Source organism: Grammomys surdaster, unplaced genomic scaffold, assembly GCF_004785775.1.
Source record: "Grammomys surdaster isolate TR1022 unplaced genomic scaffold, NIH_TR_1.0 125606, whole genome shotgun sequence".
NCBI classification, from domain to species: domain Eukaryota; kingdom Metazoa; phylum Chordata; class Mammalia; order Rodentia; family Muridae; genus Grammomys; species Grammomys surdaster.
Genome location: NW_021620449.1, coordinates 504768 through 526544, shown reverse-complemented (window position 1 = coordinate 526544; position 21777 = coordinate 504768). Strand labels below are relative to the sequence as shown.

At 41.8% G+C, this 21777-nt stretch overlaps 1 protein-coding gene and 1 long non-coding RNA gene across 33 annotated transcripts in view; one reads left to right on the top strand and one right to left on the bottom strand.

The window, feature by feature from the left end:
- Arpp21 (cAMP regulated phosphoprotein 21) overlaps nt 1-19347 on the bottom strand; it is a 164612-nt gene extending 145265 nt beyond the window's left edge. For 10 of the 31 annotated variants that reach the window (XM_028787085.1, XM_028787094.1, XM_028787068.1 and 7 more), the window contains exon 1: nt 16374-16604. The gene's annotated coding sequence lies outside the window, so the exon portion shown is untranslated. Of the gene's footprint in view, nt 1-14249; nt 14518-15636; nt 15799-16373; nt 16605-16950; nt 17023-17634; nt 18162-19013 lie in introns of those variants that run through there. The other 21 variants (XM_028787087.1, XM_028787096.1, XM_028787101.1 and 18 more) reach the window with 5 other exon arrangements.
- LOC114638557 lies at nt 17605-19380 on the top strand. 2 transcript variants are annotated; one of them, XR_003713899.1, is made up of 2 exons: nt 17605-17701; nt 18466-19380. It is a non-coding gene; the product is annotated as an uncharacterized LOC114638557 (long non-coding RNA). The 2 variants fall into 2 exon arrangements; XR_003713898.1 differs by lacking the exon at nt 17605-17701 and adding an exon at nt 17707-17926.
- Nucleotides 19381-21777: the final 2397 nt, after the last annotated feature.

Here is a 21777-nt window from a genome sequence, read left to right as displayed (position 1 = left end):
TGAGTTCTATATCCAGGACCCACCTGGGAGGAAGGATAGAACTGACACTGAAAAGTGTCCTCTGACCTCCACAAGTGCATCATGGCACAAATAAAGTAACTGGTGAATGAAAGAATGAATGAATGATGAATAAATATAATTTAAGACAAAGAAAGGGGTAGGAAGGAAAGAATTATGTAGGGGGAGGATGAAAAAAGGAGGGGGAAATAGGAAAGAGAGGTGAGGGGAAGATGGAGGTAGAGAAGGGAGAGAAAATGAAGGAATCGTTGAGATTAAAAAGGGTGAGTCCTTGTCCAAGGTCAAATGAAACTGGCGTCGTCCATTCAGGTCTGGAAGCCCATGCTCTGTCTATTGCTTTTCACTACACCCTTTCGTGTATACACTTGGGTTGTGTTTACACAAAATGAATGCAATAGCCACACATACAGCCATTGTTACTTACTGCAGGAAGATACCGAGCCACATCGAAATGCATCTTGTCTTATTAAGTGTCATTTCTGCAACCTATAGCCAGAAACATGCAATTGCTTTTCATTCACAATACTCTCACATACCCCTTAAAACACATATCTGTATCCCCTGTAGCTGGGCTAACAATAAGAAATCTTTCAGTCACAAATACCTGTTACCACCAAATGCAAGTGTAGCCTCTATCCCCAAATACAACTATGTATAGGGAAGGATATTCTAATGTTGACTGGTGTCTTACCTTGACCATTGAGCTTGGAGACTTCTTTGAAGAGTTAGATTCTAAGGTGGAGCTGACCTCAGTTCATAGCCATCTCTGAGGAGTGAGTTGACCAAAGCTATCTCTGAGGAACAGGTTTCTGTGGGAGCCTCACTGAGGCATAAGAGACACCACTTATTTGCTTTGAACCTAAAGAAAAGTCTCTAATTCTAACATCTGGATGTTAGAATTTTTGACCCAGCTGCTCCTCCAGACATGTCAGAGAAAGAGAAAAGAGCTTGTCCTTCTTTTCCCAAGCCTTCAGGTCCTGCCTGATTACCAGATGTTCATGGGAGAAGCAACCTCACCAGGTCACCAGTAGGTAGGTCCCTAGCTCAGCTTCCTCTAGAAGGCACTCTTCACTCTGTCATGAGGCATCTGTTGTGAATTGCAGAGAGTGCCCTGCTGGTTATACAAGATGAGAACATCTCAGGACATCCACCAGTGAGCCCTTCCCTCCCCTTCCTGTGTTACCAGGTGTTTCCTTCTGTCACATCTGTAGCTCTGGCCTCATAGGTGGGTACACAGGCAGACCCACCTGGCCCAACAGCTTCCAGTGAGACAGGTTCAAACAGGAAGATCTAAAAAGTCTGCCTGCTGCCTTAACAGATCAGTTCTGGACCAGGGCTTGCAGATGCCACCAGATCTCATGGACCTCGTGTGAACTAGAAGGCACTATTAACAAGGATAGAGGCTTATGTCACAGAAGAAAAATGCAGAGAAAGCAAAACCTTAACTTAGAGAAAGTGTAGCATTGTGTTTCAGTCTTAAATCTTGAGTTAGCATCAAGGACTGGAAACCTAACTCCACCTCTGACTCAGCAGGCAGCCTCTGTGCGCCTCAGTTTCTACATCTGAAAACAGGGCCCGTGGGTTCCCATCTCATCTAGTTATTACCGTGCATGTCTTAGCCACTTCCTGTCTTTCACCGAAAAAAAAAAAAAAACCGTGTGCCTCCTCCCAGGAGTCGTGTGTCCACATCCCATAATTACAGCTTCGGTTACAATGGACTTTGAACCTTTGGGGAAGCCCTGATGCTACAGGCGTTTCTAGGGGCCCCAGTGACTTCAAATACTGCAGTAATTTCAGAAGGGCACTAGCCTTTTTGGAAGGTGTCTTTTAAATGTCACTGGGACTGTAGGCATGAGCTACCATGCCAAGCTAGAAGCTCGTCTGTTTCTGAGAATTTTATCTTACTTTTTAAAATTTTCAGCCTGTGAAATTATTATGGTCATCCGTTGGTTATGCAAACTGCATTCTGTGAAGAAAGCCTAGGGTTTTCGATAACTGGTTCTCAACTTGTGATTCATGGACCACTAACACTGGCATCATTTGGGATTTTGTTAGAAATTCAGATCTGAGTCCCACCCAGCCTACTGAGATAGAATGCTACATATTTTATAAAACCATTCCTGTTGGCCAGAGCTTGTGTAGGTTTAAGAACAAATGCTTAGCACAAGAACTCTCCTGGGTGTGACAGAAGACAAAGTGCTAACGCCTGAGGCTTCCCCTGGAGATGGCATGAGGAAGGAAGCACACGTGGTTCTATTGCAGTAGGACTCACTTAAGGAAGAGCATAGCTCACAGATGCTCAAATGACCCCTGGGTCACCAGTGAGCATAAAAGACAAGGAATGGTGTTCACATTGGTCCCTGGGAGATATAAAATCAAAAATTGCATGTATGCATATGTTTAGGCTGCTTTTTGAAACTCCTTACCTTCTGTTTGTTTTTCTACTTCACTGGGTCTAAGGGTTTGGAACCAGAGAAACACACAAATTCCCCTTCCTGATTCTGTTCTGTAACCTTATGCTTAATGGGATATTATCCACTAGTTGTAGAATAAGTAGATACAAAAGGAACAGAAAATCAGTAAGCCTGGCTCACTCTACCACAGGACCTATAATAACAGAGATTAATACGTTCATAATAGAATGAGGACCCAAATTTGTACAGGTATATAAATAAATTCTACTTATTGGTTTATATTTAGTTTATATATTTACACATGCATGTGTTTATATAGACATAGAAACATGTATGTTTAGCAGTTTAGGGATATTTGTTGATTTTTCTCTTCTCTCTTCAAAAAAAGAGTTTCTTTAAAATTAAACTGACCTCCTGGTATGGAGTCGATACTTATGTGAGTAGAGTTAGCTAACACCTATGATGGAGTAGACAAATGCAAAAAAAACTGAAGCAATGTGTTTTCTATATATCTTCTAAAATATATTGAGAGAAAAATAAATCTCTTTACCCCTAGTGAATATTTCTACACTTATACACTTGTTCTGTATTTCTCCAGCTTATCTAAGTGAGAAAAGTAAATAAGATTATTTGAGTTGTTCCTTTGGTTCAGGTTATGGAATAAGATTTAACATCTCATTAGCAAAAATAAATCACCGTCTCTAAATTTCCCTGTTAGAATATTTTAATAAAACCCGCTGCCTTTCACAAAGGTTTGATAAACAGGGTTATCGGACCTATTTTACACTTAGCTTCTATTTAAGGGTTACGATGCACGTTCTGTTTAGCCTCACCACTTCCTTTGTTTGAGAAACTGACTCCTGAGGGTTGAGGGGAGATGGGGAGAGAGAGTAGTACCATGTTGACCCTGAACATCTGCAGAGCAACCGTCACCTTGTTTCAAAGACAGGCAGAAAGCTGTTGCTCAGCACAAACAAACATGCATCCCAGGTGTTAGGGGCATTGGTTGGTAAAACCACGCCGAGGGCCAACAGTAGTGACAGGGGACCAGGCTGGCTAATTCTCATTCACGTGTCCCAGAGGGTAATGCTGGGAGAAGGCAGCAATCTGAAATGGGTAACTTCACCCCCCCCCCAATAAAATATATCCATACATGCTGGCAGTGGGTTAAAAATAAGTTCCCCTACCTGTTAATAATAGTTCTACAGGGGATGGAAGGCAGATGTGAACAGTCTAGCACTTTTCTCCAACTGGAGGAAGGGATTGCTTAGAATGTACATCTGAAGACTTAGGCAATTTGCTTTCACCATAAGGAACCAAAAACTGGTTAATATTTTTCTATAAATCCTTATTCTGTGGGCATTTGTTTGTTCTTAAGTACGAATAGCTGGTCCTTAAAACAGCAACCTGGGTCAAGTTAATCTGCAGAGTAAGTTGAAGCGTGTAGTGCAGGAGCCTTTTCCTCTGGCTCCTTCATTATTATTATTTTTTGCATATATATATATTAGATAGATAGATAGATAGATAGATAGATAGATAGATAGATAGATAGATAGACAGATAGATAGAGAGAGCTAGCCCTCTTAAAAGAAGCAAGGCTCTGGCCATTCCCTAAGCTTTTAGGTTCTCTACTGACAGATAAGTGTATTCTCAAAGTAAAACCTTCCAATATTTAAAACAACAAGCCAACACCCCATCATTCTCCCATCTTTCAGGGTTTTTCTTTTTCCTCCTCTTTTGTGTGGTGCTGGATGGAATCAGAAGTGGCCTTGAGAATGCTTTGCAAGTGCGGCTACACAGTGGCTTCTTTTCACAGGCAGTCAGCAAATAGAAAAAACAGGGGTGGAGGTTGTTTCTAATTACATGGGCACTTTTATATGTAAGACTCATTAAGGACACTCCAAGCTCCCCATGGACAAATGGGCAGGTGAGAAAGAGGAGGAGCAGAGACCACCTGTCCATGACCTCAGGGGAACAGTGACAGTAGGACTGGTAAAACTAGGAGCAGTAGTACAAGGCAGTACATATGCCCAGGGCAGCAACCACACCTACCGGAAAAGACCACCCATCTATACCTGCTTCCTATGCCTTCTTTCCCCACCAGAATTCCATTACATAATCTTCCTTGACTTTGGGATTTTCAACCTCTCCTTTTGAGACTATACCACTTAAGTGTTTGTAGGTTTTTTAAAAAATAACAATTACATAGTACAGTATGGTTTCTATCACAAAGAAAAATCATTGAAGGAATGAAACAGTCTTTTGTCTTATTTCTCTAGGGGTGGGGAAATATGTCACGCCAGAGACACTAGCATTGTGTGATCCCAACCAGAAGGCAGGGCAGCTTGGACATCACACACATACACATACACACACACACACACACAGAGAGAGAGAGAGAGAGAGAGAGAGAGAGAGAGAGAGAGAGAGAGAGAGAGAGAATTTTACTGATCTTTGTCCATGTGGCCTTAGCAAGCAATGCAAACCGCCTACAGAGGTTTTGGTTCTCTACATTGGTAAGATTTTTTTGGTCTGGAGGAACAAGGTAATTCAGAGCATAAAAAGCAGACCATTCTCACAGAGCAGAACAAACAGTACTAATGAACTCATCGAAGCAGAAGTAAGTGTGGCTGCCACTACAAATGACCACAGGTAGCTCTCCTAACCACTTCAGAATATATATATATATCATTATGTTCTTCTTTTTCTTTTTTGCCTTCCCCAGTATTCTTCCACAAATGTCATGGGCTTTCTGTTGGTTCCATATTTTAGACGTAAGTTCATGTATACACATTAAAATACACCATCAGACACAGATCTGCATGTCCAGGGCTGGCTTTCCGAGCAGCGCGTACCCTGGCAAAACCAGCAAACCATCTGATCCTTGCTTAGATCCAAAGCTCTAATCAATCACCAGTGAAACAAGCAATCACTTCTGATCGTAAAACATCAGACCGTCTACATGCACAGCAAGGTTAACACAATGAGATCATGTTTTCCCATGATTTTAGTAAAATATAAATTACTTTAGAGCTTCCTTGTCTGGCTATATCCAGTAGATGAATTTGATTTTACAAATGACATGTACCAGATAGATTTATGGGTTTTCTCTGCCATGGCACAAGTCACAAATCTACGGACTGTGTTTCATTTGAGATGATTTCTGGTTCTTTAGAAAGTAATCCAAATCATTCCTGAGAGGGTACTAGACTGTTATCACAGGATGAGTCTGGGAGGAGGTAACTTTGTAAATTAGCAAAGAGACATGGTCTCACCTTGGACAAGTCAGGTTAGCAGGTGATGAGATGCTGTGTGGAAGTCTGTGGGGGTCGGGAATTCTGAATCCTCCTCACCCAGATCTCTTAATCCAGGCATCTCTGCTAACACGTGCCGTGTGACTCTGCTAGGCGTGATGAAAGCACCCAGGCAAAGCATGAACATATGAGGAGGACAAGGGGAAAAAACTAAACCCATCACTGGGAAGAACATTTGGCAGTTAGTTCTGACTGCAGTCCTGCGTTAGAAACGAAGGAGCTGATGCAGAACACTTAAGGAATGAACTTGTGCCTGGCAGAGTGGAATCTGAGTCTGGGTCTTGGGACTTCACCTCCCGGTTTCTCTGCTGAATAATCTTGGTAAGAGCACGAGTCTAAATGCTCTCTCTATTTCACAGCCCTGTGCTTGCCTTCAAGCCTGAAGGGAAAAACTATAGTAAAAATTCATGAACAATACAGTATAAAAACAGACCTACGGTTATTACAACAAGTGTGTCATTGAATCATGGAAATTATAAATGAAAAGAGACCTTCGATATTGTGGATTGCTTTATAGGCACCTCCTTAAATAGTCCCCCCCCCCCACCCAGTGTAATATTGTGGAATAAGGCACTTGGCCATGAACCTAGCTGGGGCAATGAAACCCAGATTCCGGTTCCAGTGAGGACATCCTGAGACTCACACTGGTGTGTTTTGTTTCAGCATCCACGGTCATTACCTTCCATTGATCCTGTGAGCCTGGAGTCAATAAAGCTTCACCTTAAAGTCCTACTCAGATAATCATTTCACAAGGGGCACTTTTGCTTGCAAGTTTTCTATCAATAGAAAGAACTGCATTTAAATAAAAGAAGGGGGCCTGGGGTAGCTGGGAAAATGGATCAGCTGGTAACTTGCTGTATAAGCACAAAAGCCTTCATGAGATATGGTGAGAGAAGTCTGAGGTCCTCAGACACCAGTCAAAAGCTACACTTGCTGGTCAGGACCTGTAACCACATTGCTGGATTAGAGGGACTGGGAGGTTTCAGTAGCTGTACAGTGTAATTATCTGATGCAATCGCTGTGCTTGGCAGGTAACTGCAGGTTAGACCACTCCCTAGGAACTATGGGTTCTCTATAGAACTGTATCTAATTCTACTTCTTTTTAAGCACAGACAGCAGGCTCTTATCTATTAAGAACAGTCAGACAATTTTTATGAGTCCATATCCCCCTTGTCTCTTTTAGAAAAACCTACAGTTTAATTTGACATATATATATATATATATATATATATATATATATATATTCATGTATTATAAAAATCTATGTGAATATATATATTGAATATATGTATATTGAATATATCTATTTATATATATATATCAAATTAAATATATATATTCATGTATTATATGAAAATCTACGTGATCAGTTATATCTATCATCTACGTATCTATGTAACCATTTATCTATCACACATGTATCTATCTGTCATCTATGTATTCATGTATTTAAAAATCACCCTTGCAACTGATAGTAACTCAGTCATCAGTGGCCCGGGGGAGGATCACATGCCTTGGGATTTAAGCCAGGTTAACTTTATCATCTTCCTAAGACACAGGGAGATATCAGCTTTTCTGTAGTTTAGGAAAAGTGGTCTTGCCTGAGGAAACCCTGGTGGGCTCGAGCTCTCTGCTCTCTACCTCTGAGCCTGCCTTCCTACCTGGTTACCCACTTGCTTAGTCCTTGGATTGACCCTTCTCCGGCCCCAAGTCAGACATAATCCTTTCATAAGCACAGATCCCGGAAAGGCCAGATGTCTCCAGCACCTTGAGCCAAGAATTCAAAACCATGTGCTGGCTTTTGCCTCCTCACCTCCCAACACTTTGCTGACCGAGTATTAACTGTAACTTCCTCCCATGCAGGTAATCACTAGGTTGACTCAGGCTGGCAAGGAAGGGGCCGTGTGACTGCCTCAGAATTCCTACCTGCTTCCTTGAAATAGGAAAATAAACTTGTTTGAAAAGGCAGAAGAAAAGTCAAAACAGATAGCTATATGCTATTGTAAACAGGCAGCTTTTGTGGAAATTTACCAGCCTGAGAAGTCATAGACCTTGTAAATAGGTAGCCTTGGCAGACAATACCAACTTAGATAAGGACAAGTGAGTCATAGGCAGAGTCCTAGTGACCTGTCCCCTGAACCTTCACCCAGCCGATACCCAGTTCTGAAAGATATCTGTATTCCCCCTGAACACCTACACTCCAGTGTCATCCCCTTCCCCACATCCTGCCTTTCTGTGTTTATAACCCCTGTGTGAATGAATTCCGATTTGATAAAAATTAAATAAATTATTTAAAAAAAAATAAAATCAACTCAAACCAAAAAAACAAAAAAAACAAAAGTCTTGAGTGTGGTTACAATGTTATATTTAAGGGCATCTCTGTTTTTTTTTTTGTTTGTTTGTTTTGGTTTGGTTTGGTTTGGTTTGGTTTCAGTAAGACAGCTGTCACGTGTGTGAGCTGAAATTTCACGAAGGAAACACAAGTAAAACTTCATGGAGAACTGAGCAGAAACTCTGCACATGAGCTCCAATTAATACTAACAAAGGTCAAATTTTAACTCGGTAAATTGGGATTAAATAACTAATCACAAATAATCACTATACAAATCTGAAACTGCTGAAGACTATGAAAAACATATGAGGGAGTGAACTTTTGGGGTAAATGTGTCTTGTTGATTTTAACACATACACATACATACATGTGCGTGCATGCACGTGTGTTTTTGTACACATCTATATATCCATGTAATTCTTTTGTTTCCCAGCAAGTCTTGTAAAAGGTAAGGTTTGTGAACATGCCCCCAGGCCTCCGAGAATGCTCATTGGGAAAAACTGTTGGTGTTATTTCCCCAGGAAAAAAAAAAGTAAGATATTCAAATTACAATAGAAAACACAATACAATCACCGGATGCATTTACTGCTCTGTGCAGCCCACATTCTATACTGAGGACCTCTTGTGGTTCTCTGGTTCCTGTTAGAGGAAGTAAGTGGGAACCTTCAGCATGACAGCAGTGCCCTTCCTCCTCAGGCCATACTTGCAGCTAGTGTGCTGACTCACTGAACAAAATTATCCGCAGACACTTCAGGATCAGAGGCCAGCTCCGCTCCTCTGCCCAGAGGAGTGCGAGAGACAGGAAGCTGGAGTCTGGGAGAGTAACAGGAGCTTCTTGGAAACCCCCAAACTCTACGCTCTTTGTCCTAGGTTAGAAAATTGGTTTTTAATTTTCAGTGCCATCTGAACTCTTGTCGAGTGGCTCCCCCTACCTGGCTCCTGCAAAGTTATTCCTTCATCGAGCTATTCTGACCATCACCTGTTCAACTATTTGAAAACTGGGCTATCGGTTTTAGATGGTAGAAATGAGAAAAGTACAGTGTCCTGTACCAACAATAGGTCTGGAGAACTCTTAGGCAGGCAGACTTCTCTTCCCTTAGGAACTGATGGAAGATAGGGCCTTAGGAAGTACTGTGCTGTTTTTCCAATCAGCATCCCTGAGATTTAGTCACTCCCTTGGTCTTTGATAAGTCCTAGACAAAAAAGAATTAAGCTGCTCATTGATTTTGAATACCAAATCTGGCATTTATAGTTGGCAGTTGGGCATAGTGTCATGTTTACAATCTCAGCATCTGGAAGTCATGGGGATCACGATTTCTAGGCTAACTTGTGATACATACCAAGACTCAGTCAGAAAAAAAAATTGGAAAAGAAAAAAATAAAAAATAAAAAGTATGTTACTGATTAATTAATTAATTTGCTATTAATTAATAACAATTATTAATTAAGGTACTGAATCCTAGCTTCTTTTGTTTTGTTGTTGTTGTTTGTTTTGTTTTTTTATTTGTTTGGTTTTCCTAGCTGGAGTTGTGTTAGATTGAGAGCACTGGTTGCTCTACTGGGGGAACTGGGTACCATTCTGATTCCAAGTACCCATCTGGAAGGAAGCTCACAGTTCCAGGGGATGTGTCCCACCTTCTTCTGACCTCTTCAGGCACCTGTCCTACAGAGACATACTTACAGGCAAAGCAAACACACACATTAATAATAAAATAAAATAAAATAAAACAAAACAAAATAACTAAGAGAACTGTGTTTTATTTATGTAATAAGTAAATCTGTGTCTAACCCTTCTATATGAAAAGATAAAAGACTTCATTTTAGTGGCTTACTCTCCATGTCAGGGATTGTTAATGCTGGAAGGCATTTCACTTTCTAAATGGAGATTGGAAACAGTTAAGCAGTTAACTAGATTACTAGTCATATAACAAGTAGGTTGTTAAGATCAGGGTGCTAATGCTCAGGTTTACTGAGCTAGGGTCCCACAGTGTGTTACTTACTGTGGGGAAGAAACCAGACATCTAGAACAGATAACAACTCAGGTGAGCAGCTCTGTACATCTGGACGTCAGAAGGTGGAGAATTGAGGTTTGCTGGTGCAAAAGGCAGGTTTTATTTCACTGAAACTTTGATTACAATGCAAATTCTGCTCACAGAATCTGCGAGAAACCACAGACACTTCTGGGGAGGGCAGTCCTTCTTCTCCTCTAACTGTTTCTTGCTCTTGTCACATGAGGTCCCTGGGTACACATCCTCTCCACTGGTTCTAACCCTAGTTTCAATCCCGATCTCTGCTTAGAGTCAAAATATTTTTGCTTCTAACTTCCTGCCACACATTTGACCACACAGATATAAAAATCATTTGTAGAAGGATAATTACACCAATGCTTTGGAAGACGTATAATTTATTTAGAAATGCTTAAATTCATCTTCTCAGTGTGTTGTGTGTGTGTGTGTGTGTGTGTGTATTCCAAGCCACTGTGTGTGAGTGGCCTTCAGAAGAACCTTGCAGGAGTCACTTCTTTCCTTCCACATGTGGGTTCCAGGGATTGAACTCGAATTGTCAGTCTCGGAGGCAGAGTCCCTCACTGGCTGACTCGTCTCAATAAGCCTAAAAGTTTTGTGACACATGAACTGCCACCTCATTTCTGCTCTCCAACATCCTGATGCTGAAGAGAGTTCCTAATGGGAAGTTATTTATAGATCTAGGAGACAGCAACAACCGTGAGACTAAACATGCAATTCCTTACCACACACATGACATTCTGGGGCAAGCGTGATTTTTACACCATGCTTCAGAAGCTTGATCAGCACTGCGTTGCTGGGTGTTTCCAGAATATTCTTAACGAATATGTGAAAATCAGAATTGGAAAGCAAGCAAACAAACAAACGAACAAACAAACCCCCAAACAACAGAAACTATTAGATCAACTCTTTGCTCTGAAGATTCTGGCTTTCAAAAATTCTACTGAGTGCAGCACAGTTAAATAAATTTATAATAAATAAAACACGAAACACATGAAACAACACAATGTGCAGGTGTTGGCTCAGCCATTCCCCTATGGAATTCTCACGATTCATTTGGGGCAATTCAACGACAATTTTGACTTTGTACCATGCTGACTTCAGGAGTCATGATCTAATGGTAAACTGCATAGACTTATTTTGAAATAAATAGGCAAATACATAAGTATGCACCATTTCTCAGCTCCAGAATTGCTTAACATTCAGCTAGCCGTTTGTTGTAGGGAGGCGGTGTGTAGCTAGCTAACATAAATGCTGTGGAAGTTTTAATTCTGCTGCATACTTGGATCTGCTCTTGTTTTCCTCTCGGCTGATGATGTCACTACGTCACCACATCAGCGCTGGAGTTCCTACTGAAATTACACTTCACGACAAACAAAACACGAGCCAAGAATGCCATTTGCTGTATTTTTCCCACAAATAAATTCTGGAACGTCCTGTGAGAATTTTGTCTGTGCTTTTAGAGACATGGGAATCATTTGACAGTCTTTAATTTTCGAGTTGGGCTCATTATAGACAAATAAAATATTAAAGAGTCAAGACTAATCTTTGAGTGCCAATGAGTTAACTTGTCCCTTCTTTAAATTTACTGGTCTGTATCTAGATTTTTCTAGAGTTTTCTAAACTGCCTTAACATTGAGGGAATCTTCTGAAGTCACCTTGAAATGCTATGTGGACAGTTTCTGGACCACCTAATATAATAGTGAAAAGGTAATTTATTTAAACTGGGAGAAAGAAAACCTTTTAGACATTAGTGTTCCATGTTGTAATTTAAAGACATGGAAATATTTTAGCTTGCATATGTTGATGCTTATCACAGTGTTTTAGATTACTATTAAATGTATTTATTTTTTGTTTATGAGTGTTTGCCTGAATGTATGAATGTGCACCACATGCCATGCCTGTCATTGGATGGTTGTGTGCCACCAGGTGGTTACTTGGAACAGATCTCTGATCCTCTGCAAGAACAGCAAATGCTCTTAGCCAGTGAGCCATCTCTCCAGCCCCTCCCGAATGGTTATTCTTAATGCCAACTAAATCAAAACCAGGATGAATGAATTTATTTTCCTTTTCATTGAAAGACCTTACATGCTGGGATGTTCTAAAGTGAGGGTTGTTATCTAGGCAATATGAAAGGATTTTGCTAAGTAACAGAAACCCACCTTCCTGTTTGTTCTATGATTTCTGCATCTATGTCCTGTATTTAGTGTATAATAAACAAGCAACCAGTGACCTGGAAGAAAAGAATGCAGATTATTAGGCACTCCAGCATTACCTTGGATGATGGGGGCACTGAGGAAGAAATCTGTCTCGACTCATTTAGGTGAATAAACTTAGTGACTTGTTCTCTAGGAAGCAGCTATAAAGATATTTAATACTTCCGTAGATTATGTGTGTCTGCACCAAAACACAGCCCACGAGATGTCAAGCAAACCTCTACAAAATTTGCCAAAATATTTGAGATTTAAAATGATGTCACTGTTGTCTTCTTCAAAGTCTTGACTCCTCTTTAAAGTAGAGCTAAATTTTGCATGTCGTTACCGTTACCTTTAAACTAATGTCACCTAAGAGGCTATTGACTTTAACATTAGCACAACTGTTATAATTTGCATATCACCCCTAATTATTATTTATTTAAAAACTGCATTATCATCTTGCAGTCCTATGGAAATTGAGACTGTGCTAGAAGGCCTGTTTACAAAAGAGACAGTTTGTGTCTCACCTCACCTGGAGAAAAAGCGATTGATTATGTGTTGTTAAGTAAAATAAGTGATGGCAATGTTTTAAAATGTGATATGAACTTATGAGTGGGGAACAATTGTGAATACACGCTTTGAACAAGACACTTCTAGAGTAAGTGATCAGAATTTCAATAAGTGGCAATGGCCATTTGATCTTCATTTTGATTATACAGAACGTAAACATCTTGTCATGTTGTCATATGCATTAAGCTTTGGTTATAAACACTGCCAGGAGAGATTTCATATGAAAAGTTCATAGATGGAATTTAAAGCATCAATCTATTTTTGACCACTGATATCAGTTAACATTCTTCCCACCTGGCAGTGCTGGGATCTATGCTGGCAGCCAGAAAAGAAAAAGAAGAAGAGGAGGAGGAGGAGGAGGAGGAGGAAGAGGAGGAGAAGGAGGAGAAAGAAGAAGAAGAAGAAGAAGAAGAAGAAGAAGAAGAAGAAGAAGAAGAAGAAGAAGAAGAAGAAGAAGCAGTAGCAACAGCAGCAGCAGCATCGTAGCATGAAGCTAAGGACCCAGTCTGAATGCAGAAAGCCAATAAATGCCATATAGTCAAGCCAACACCTTTGTGTGCCCTACACTAACTCTTCAATTATTCTGTGCAATTACTTCAATTCACTTTTTGCCTTGCTTCCTATCAGATAGACATGCCCCAGCAACAACACACTCAAGATGCTATGAAGGCGTTTGATGTGCTAAGAAAACATCTCTAGACATAAGGGGATTGGGAGACCGTAGCATAACAATCTTGTCAACATTCAAAACTGTTGCATGGGCTTGATACTTAGGGAATTTATTCTTTATCAAGCTTAGTAAGTACATGGTGAATTGGATCTTTACAGATGTGAGATGTCTGTGATGTAAATATACATAATCAAAATTTCAATATCTATGGTCAACAGTAATCCAACATGATACAAATTAATTTAAGACCAGACCAAGCACTGAACAAAAAGTTGATTTTTAAGAACTTATCATAAAAATATCTTAAAAGAAATTTAGAACTTATAAGCAAAAATACAAATAAGTTCAGTCATACATAGTCTAGATTGTGTTGCCTCTCAATTTTTTGCATTCCACAATCCTTTAGCATAGGCACATAATAGTGTTTAAGACGCAGTTTTCATATTTAATATGAAGTGGTGGAGTGAGCAATATTAAAAAGCAAAAAACACAGATACATGGAACCACTGGATTAAGCATTTCTCAGGATACAAAGATCTTCTGTCTTAAGGGAAGAAGCGGCTCTTTTACAAATACAACATCATTGATGTAAGGTAAGCTGGAGACCTCCTAGGTAACCCACTGCCTTGGTATGAAAGCCAAGTCTCTTCTGTGACCAGGAGAGTCACAGCTTCCTAAATGCAGGACCCAGTAAAATGATACCGGTACTTACCCCTGAAGAAATGGCTTTCCATGCCAGCCACAGTTTTAGGTGCCCCATTCTTGCCTAACCTTGTCAGAGACCAGATTAAAATGACACTGACTGGCAAACAAATAGTGAAATTTCAGTGTCCGGTCCTGTGGACTTCAAAGTATCTCCTCATTCTAAAAGAATTCTCCATCATATCCACGCCTGGCTACCAGCTACTGGCTACTTTCTATCTTCAGAAGCTGACTCATTCCAAGCTCTGCTCGTGAAGCTTATCATTATCTTGTCCAAAGACAAAAATGCACTTTGAATTCAGATGCGAATGCCCTCAGACTTGAGAATCTTGAGAAAAGCACTGGTACTCTGGTGCAAAAGGCAGAGCCATGAGGGAAACAGTAATAGCCTTCCCCTCTAGAAATATCATGTTGTAAGACAAATGAACAAAAACAAACAAACAAACAACAAAAAAGATTTTGCAGCATCTCCATGCAAATATTGTTCTTATCATTTTAAACTTGGTCACTTCCATACTGACTTTTTGACTTCTCATAGAGGCATTGATAATAAGACAACTCTCCATTTCATATAAACTGCTCATATTCTCTTATGCTTATTAATTTTGAAACTACTTAAGTGTTTCGTCTAATGAGCTTCACCATGGGGGGGGAGTGGCCTGATGATTGCATGCTGTTAATACGAAAATGAGCAAGATACCTTTCTGATTGAACATTCCCACTCTGCACCTGAAGATGGGTGTTCTGTGGAAGTGCCAGCAATGCAGACAAATGGCTTCTTGTATCTTACATGCTATTTGGCCCCCAAGGATAACATTCTAAAGGTAATCAATGCTACCTCAGAGACATTTTAAGATATGCAGTTTTTTAGAAAGATAAATGAGGGATATTTCCCCCAAAGTGAAAGAGAGAAAATAGCACAACTATTCCACCAAGTCCATCTAAAACCCCCAGATTTGCTTAGTTGTCACAGCTCTGGAGCAAAGTGTCAAGTTCATGACAGAAAGATCAACCCAAAATTCCCACAGCAGAAATTCAGATGACCACCACATCTGAAGATGGTGGGAGTTCTTTGAATCTCAGAGTGTTTCGTAAGGTCCAACCCATCTGCCACAACAGAACAATGATTCAGGAATTTGGAATTATTTCTGCATTCATTACCCAACATACTCACAGCCTATATTAAAAATAGTAGACACACAGGAAGTCCCCAGTTAGCATCTCCTCCAAGTTTTAAGCAACTCAAATTATTGAGTCTTCTTTCTAAGAACCAGCAAAGACACTGAAGGAACATCTAACCAGCTACTCAGAGAGTATCCTCTCATCCAAATCAGTTGATTCTCATTGATAAGAAATAAAGACTTAATTCAAAGCATCACCTCTGCAGCCCGCTTTACCTTTCCATCCCCATCTGTTCTGCAGTCTCCACAGCAGCACAGGGCTCTATCTTTTCTTGTGCGCCTTTCATTGCAGAGTGAGATGCCCACTACTTCATTAAACAGCATTAAAAACAGACTGCAAAGAACTCAGTGCAGCATACTCTAACAAGGCAATTGCTATAGTTCTCAAGGTAACCACACTCAACTGGGATCTATGACAAGCAGTCACTGGGAGATTGGCAATGTGCAAATCTAATCACACACACACACACACACACACACACACACACACTTGTCTGGGTCTGAACTGAATTATCACAAAAAGAAATCACCATGTAGTGAATGAAATTAAGTCACCAAGAAACCTAATGGTATTCCCTGGAGCTGTATAAGTTTCTTTAAATACACCTCACCCAAAGTACTGTCAATTAAGCATTCACCGAGAGGAATAGTTACTTTATCATTCCGATGACATAAATCATACCCAGAGAGGAGAAGCTAAGACATCTATAACACGATGGTCTAAAGCAATGCCTTTAAAATTACATTGAAACCAAATCATATTAGCACAGACAAGCACAGCAAGAGATGATCTTTTCCCAATCTTTTGGAATGAAAACATGTATCACTTTTAAAAAGAGATCTGAATTTATTTTCTAGAAATACTAAAAAATAGCCTGTTCAATCAAAGTGATGAAAAAGCAAAGAAGATGAGGACAAAGGACATTGAGAATCAAACATAAGCAGTTACATACCTTGAAGAGCTACATAAACCCGAAGACAGGGTCTCTCATGTTAAGCTCACTCTGCTGTTTGAAGGAAGCATAACCAGCTCCTGTGCCTTCCAAATGACTGTCTTTCACAAAAATGACATTAGCTAAAATGCTATTCAGACATCAAGCCCTATGGTAACATAATCCCGAAGAAGAAGAAAGGAGAGGGTCTGCTCATGCTGGAGAGCATATCAAAGGCTTTCTGACTTTCACAGAATTAAAAACAAAAACAAAAACAAAAAAACAACAACAAGAAGAAGGAGTGCCTTTCTGCCTGCCCTGTCTACTTCGCTGCTTACTTAAAGCAGTAAACTGCAGAGTTGGGGTCCAAGGCAGATGAGGAAGGGATGAGCACAGTTTAGATTCACTCTGCATTGGAGCAAATTTTGGAAAAAAAATACAGATTCATTTCCATTTTAGAGACTGTCATTCTCGCCTGCAGAAGCTGCGTCCTTTGAGAAGGCAGATGGCGAAATGATCGTCTCCCTCTGTAACATGTTCTTGGGGAGATCATTTCTAGCAGCCTCACCTTGTACCTCCCATCCCACCATGACATTACCTTCCTCTTTGCTTTTTCATTTAAACTTACGCTCCAGTCTTAGTCTGTGTCTGTAGAAGGTGATCAAGCTTTGAACTCAACACATCCGTGACATCAACGCTAAGCCATATAATTTCTCTTCCGAAGAAACTTTTAAAAACACTTGCCTGATACAGATCCAATCCTCCTAGCACATTTATTACCCGAGACAGCTGGCGTTACATTGGAGGCTATCGTGAAAATGACTTCAAGATTTTAAAAAATAAAACAAAAATATTATTATCCCCCCCCTTCTCCTCGAGCTCTTAGGACCCAGGACCTCTGTGGAAACAGAGGAAAGTGGTAAGTTTCCATTTTCTCGACGTTCTTTTTCAACTGAATCAAGAGAATTTCCAAACTTGGCATCACAAAACCCATGTAAAATTACTGGAAACTTCTGTTACAGAAAGCATTGTCCCTTTCAATTCCCCTCCCAGATTTCAATTTCTGCCTGCTCTGGGGGAAGGGGAGTCTACCCATGCCTTCGGCGAGACATAGAAACGAGATAAACAGAGATAAACAACACAGAAACGACAAACAGGTCAAAGGGAAGCACAGATAGATGGTAGAAAGAAAAAAAAGGGGAGTGGGCAGCAGAAGCAGAAAGCCCAAACAGCGAGACACAAAAGGCTTGCAATGCTCACGTCGGAAGACTTGGCTCTTTACCTGAAGGAACAGTGGAGTGACCCAGCGTCCGGGTGCCTTGACTGAGTGGATTTCGTTTGGGGCTTTTGTGAATAATTATTGTTTCTCAGTGAATGCTTTGGTTAGGTCAGTTTGGTTTGTGGCTTGCCTTTGTTGTTTGGTCGATTTATTTAACTGGTAGCAAAAGGAGCCCTCGGCTTGGAGGCAGGGGTCCTTGCGCTGCCCAGGCACAGCGCTGGTGGGGAACGCGTGGCTGCGGCTGTCGGGCTCTCGCTACTCCGGACTCTTGGAGGTCGTCGCTGCTAGAGAGCCTGTATATCAGCCCAGGCTGCTGAACTCCTGTCTGTCTATTTGCCTGTCTGTCAGTCTGTCTGCTTCAGGAAAGGGGGTGGGGGTGGTGTCCAGCTTTGCTCTGCTCCTCTCTCTCTGGAGTAGCCTCCGTCTCCTGCAGCCAGTCCTTGCGCTGATCTGTCCGCCCCTCTGCGACCTGCGGTCCCACCAGCAATGCGGGGACCAGGTGACTGTTGTTGGAGCCCGCAGAGTCTCTGATACTTTGCTACTTTGCGCTCTGGCCACTTCCCCAGGTCGGGTGGGAGGATGTGACTGCAGGGGGCGATTGCGCGGAGCTGGCTGTCCCTGTCCCTCCCTGTCCCTCTCCTCTCTGCCCACTGAGTTCTCCCTCTCCCTCCCTCTCTCTCTTCTCTCTCTTCTCTCTCTTCTCCCTCTTCTCTCTCTCTCTTTCTTCTCTCTTCTCTCTTCTCTCTTCTCTCTCTCTCTCTCTCTCTCTCTCTCTCTCTCTCTCTCTCTCTCTTTCTCTCTCTCTCTTTCTCTACCTCTCTACCTCGCTCGCAGGATTTCGATCTCTCTGGCTGAGTGTGTCCACCTGCCGGTCACTCTCGCAGTCCAGCCAGAGTAGACAGCCTCAGTGAGGCCCCCTGACCGGCCCCCACCCCTCGGCCATGCCCTCCCACATGGCTGGCTAGGTTCCCAGGCAGCGCCCAGCTCCTCCCTGCCAGCCGAAGACGCGTCCGGCCGGGCGAGCACCAAGAGCTCCGGAAAGCATTGCACATGCCCCCCCACCCCAATAGCTCCAGCTCAACACCCGTGCTCCCAACCCCTCCACGGAGGGAGATGCCCCCGAGGGGACGCCTGGTGATGCGTGGCCGCTCCGCCACCATGCAAAGCCAGGCTTGAGCGCAGCCGGCACCTGCTCTGTGCGCTGGGCGCTGCTATCCCCACTGCTCTCGCCACCCCTGGGCTGGAGACAAAGCGCATGAGCCACGCGCACGGCAGCGCGAGCATCATTAATCAGAGAGGAAACTGGCGCGCTGCCCCGGCCCCGCCACCCTGCATCTCCCTCCCAGCCATCAGGAGCGTCCCGGAGTCCAGCCCTTGCCTACCTCGCTGGGGTACCACCTCGAGTCCTAGGGATGTTTGGCCAGAGCTTCTGGCGCTCGGGTACCCCGCTCTTACTCTCCGGGGCCAAGTGCAGAAAACAGCCCAGAGCAGCAACACCTCAACCCCACCCAAGAAATGATTCTCAGTTTTGAGCTCTCAGATGCCCAGGCTTTGGAGCTGAGAGAGACAAGTCCAGCTGCTCAGCGAGGCTGGTCCTCTGGATGCAAGACCGCCCAGATCACTGCCTCCTGCCCCGCTGGGCGCTGATGCGCTGACTGAGAGAAACTGAGCACTGCAGAGCCCAGAGGAGTAGGGCTGGGGCAGGGAGCAGAGTTGACACCTGAAGAAATAAAAGCTGTGATTTACCCATTTGTTTTGGAGATGCATACTATTTTTATCCTGTGCAATTCTTTTTTTTTTTCATTATCTAAGAGCACACTACCAAGAGGAGGAAAAAGTACAGTGAAGAGTGAATAAATTTCCGGAATACCGCCCACTGGCAAGCAACTATACATCCTACTTTCCTACAGCATAGGTCACCAGCCAAGATAGTCCATTCTAGCTTCTTACCTCCAGCTGAGAGCAAGGCGTTGGATTCTGGGCTTCTTGGCTGGCTTGTTATTAATGGGTAGCAAAATTATAGTTGTGTACTTCTATGTGCAACTGCCAAAGCTCATTTTAACAATATCCAATATCCAAGGTTCTGAAATGCAGACAGTGAGTTGACTGTGGATCTGCTGCAATGCACAATACATTAAAAAAAAAAAACCGAAATCAAACAAAAACAAAAAACCTTACCAGTGGTGATTAGTAACCTCATGAGCAAACAACAAATATACAACTACCATAAGCTATGCCACGGAAATCTCTTCTTCTTTTATTTTTTATTTTATCCTTTTGACTTTTATTTAGGTACACCTGCCTTTAATGGTAGACGTTTAAAAATGGAAAACAAAACAAAAAACAGGCCTACGAGACAAATGGCTTCCGTGGTGTTCTAGAAGAATGATTTGCATAGACCTTGTATGGTTACCTACTAATATATAGATTATAGATCTTAAAGTGTGTGGTTTGTGAATGTGTGTGTGTGTGTGTGTGTGTGTGTGCGCACACGTGCGCATGCATATGTGTTCGCACAGGCATGTGTGCATTCTGAGGAGTAGAAGGTTGGATTGGTCCTGGATGAACAGATCATTATTCTCTAGCTATAAGTGTCTCCCGCTGGGTTTCCACTTCTGCAGGGCAGGACGAATCCACAGCATAAAGTTTCAGGCAAAAGGATCCTAAAGCTTTCAGGACACACACTCCATCTTTCCTACTGATGCCTCCCCAAGTATATTGATGAGTGTTTTCCAGCCATTTGGAATGTAATAGGAAAAAATTAAAATTCTTATAATCACATTCTAAGAACAAAACTAAATTTCTTCTTGAGGTATTGTATTAAGTTGTGCATGTGGTCAGTGTGGGTATCTCTTCTAGACAGAAGCCATCCCCCCAACCCCACCCCCACGTACACATATGCCTGTTTGTCCCCACACAGAATCCAATTCTGTAAACCAGAGTGGAAATTACAGCTTTTGAAAAGGAGAGTGGAATTCTGTGAAAGTTTTTAGTTAAAAAAAAAAAGACAAAACAAAACAAACAAAAATCTCTAGCACTTAAACTGATGGAAAGTTTCTAAATCTTAACAATAACGCACAAACTGGATGATGATATTTAGAGCAATAGCTCTTGTGAATTTTTAAGCTCTGTTTGAAAATAAGTGTACTTGGAATTAAGACATTAAAACTCAATTTTATTTTCTGATATATATATATATATATATATATATATATATATATATCTCCAACAAATCAGTGGCCTGAGAAGGCTCAAGTTTATTTGAGGCCATGTTGCTAATTGGTATTCACCTAACCAATTTTAAAAAATTGTGTCCTGGTGTGGGACTGAAACATTCTCTTGGGGCTATTAGGCAGGTAGTGAGCAATGTTATTATTGTAGGCATTCGGAAAGTGTGCACATTTCTTAAATGATTTGAAATGGTTCTTAACAGTTAAGGTCCTTGGCCTGACATACTACCAGGTCTTGCATTGTGTACAATGAGACCTCTGAGTGATAAAGTCACAGTAGCAGTGATGCCCTCTCTTTGAGGATGACATGGAGGGGTGGGGAAGCATGAGGTGCTGTTATTCCTGGTCTGAGGGCCCTTGTGTGTTTGCTGGCACTGTGTTTGAAATGAGGGTGTGAGACTGTAACCAGGTAACCCCAGCTTAGGGAGTTGAGCTCACCTACACACCGGCAAACATCTGAGACTGCTGACAAGCTCCTTTAAGCACATATTCCCTGAAGACACTAAATTAGTGCCCTTTAATGAAGCTCTCAAATTGGATTTTCAAAATAAGGCAAATTGGTAGAATAACCCAGCTACCTTTATGAGCACCTTTTCAGCTGAAGCGAGAAGTAGGATTTCCGTGCTGTTGAACCTGCAACATTTCTCAACAATTAGGTTGTGAGGAACTCCACTTAAGGGCAGACACCCTCCTCCACTGTAAAGACCCATATATTCCCTAGAGAGACTTCTCATCTGCCTCCTATCCAGCAAAACTGGCTAGAGTCTATTAAATATCAGTCTTGGAGTTGGGTTTCAAGCTTTAGAAATATATGTGAGGGAAAAAGGCAAGAAGAAAGATGGGGTGGGGTGAGGGTGGGTCGATGGCAAGATTAACATTTCAACCAGAAAAGTCGAGAGCCCCATTCTTATTTTGT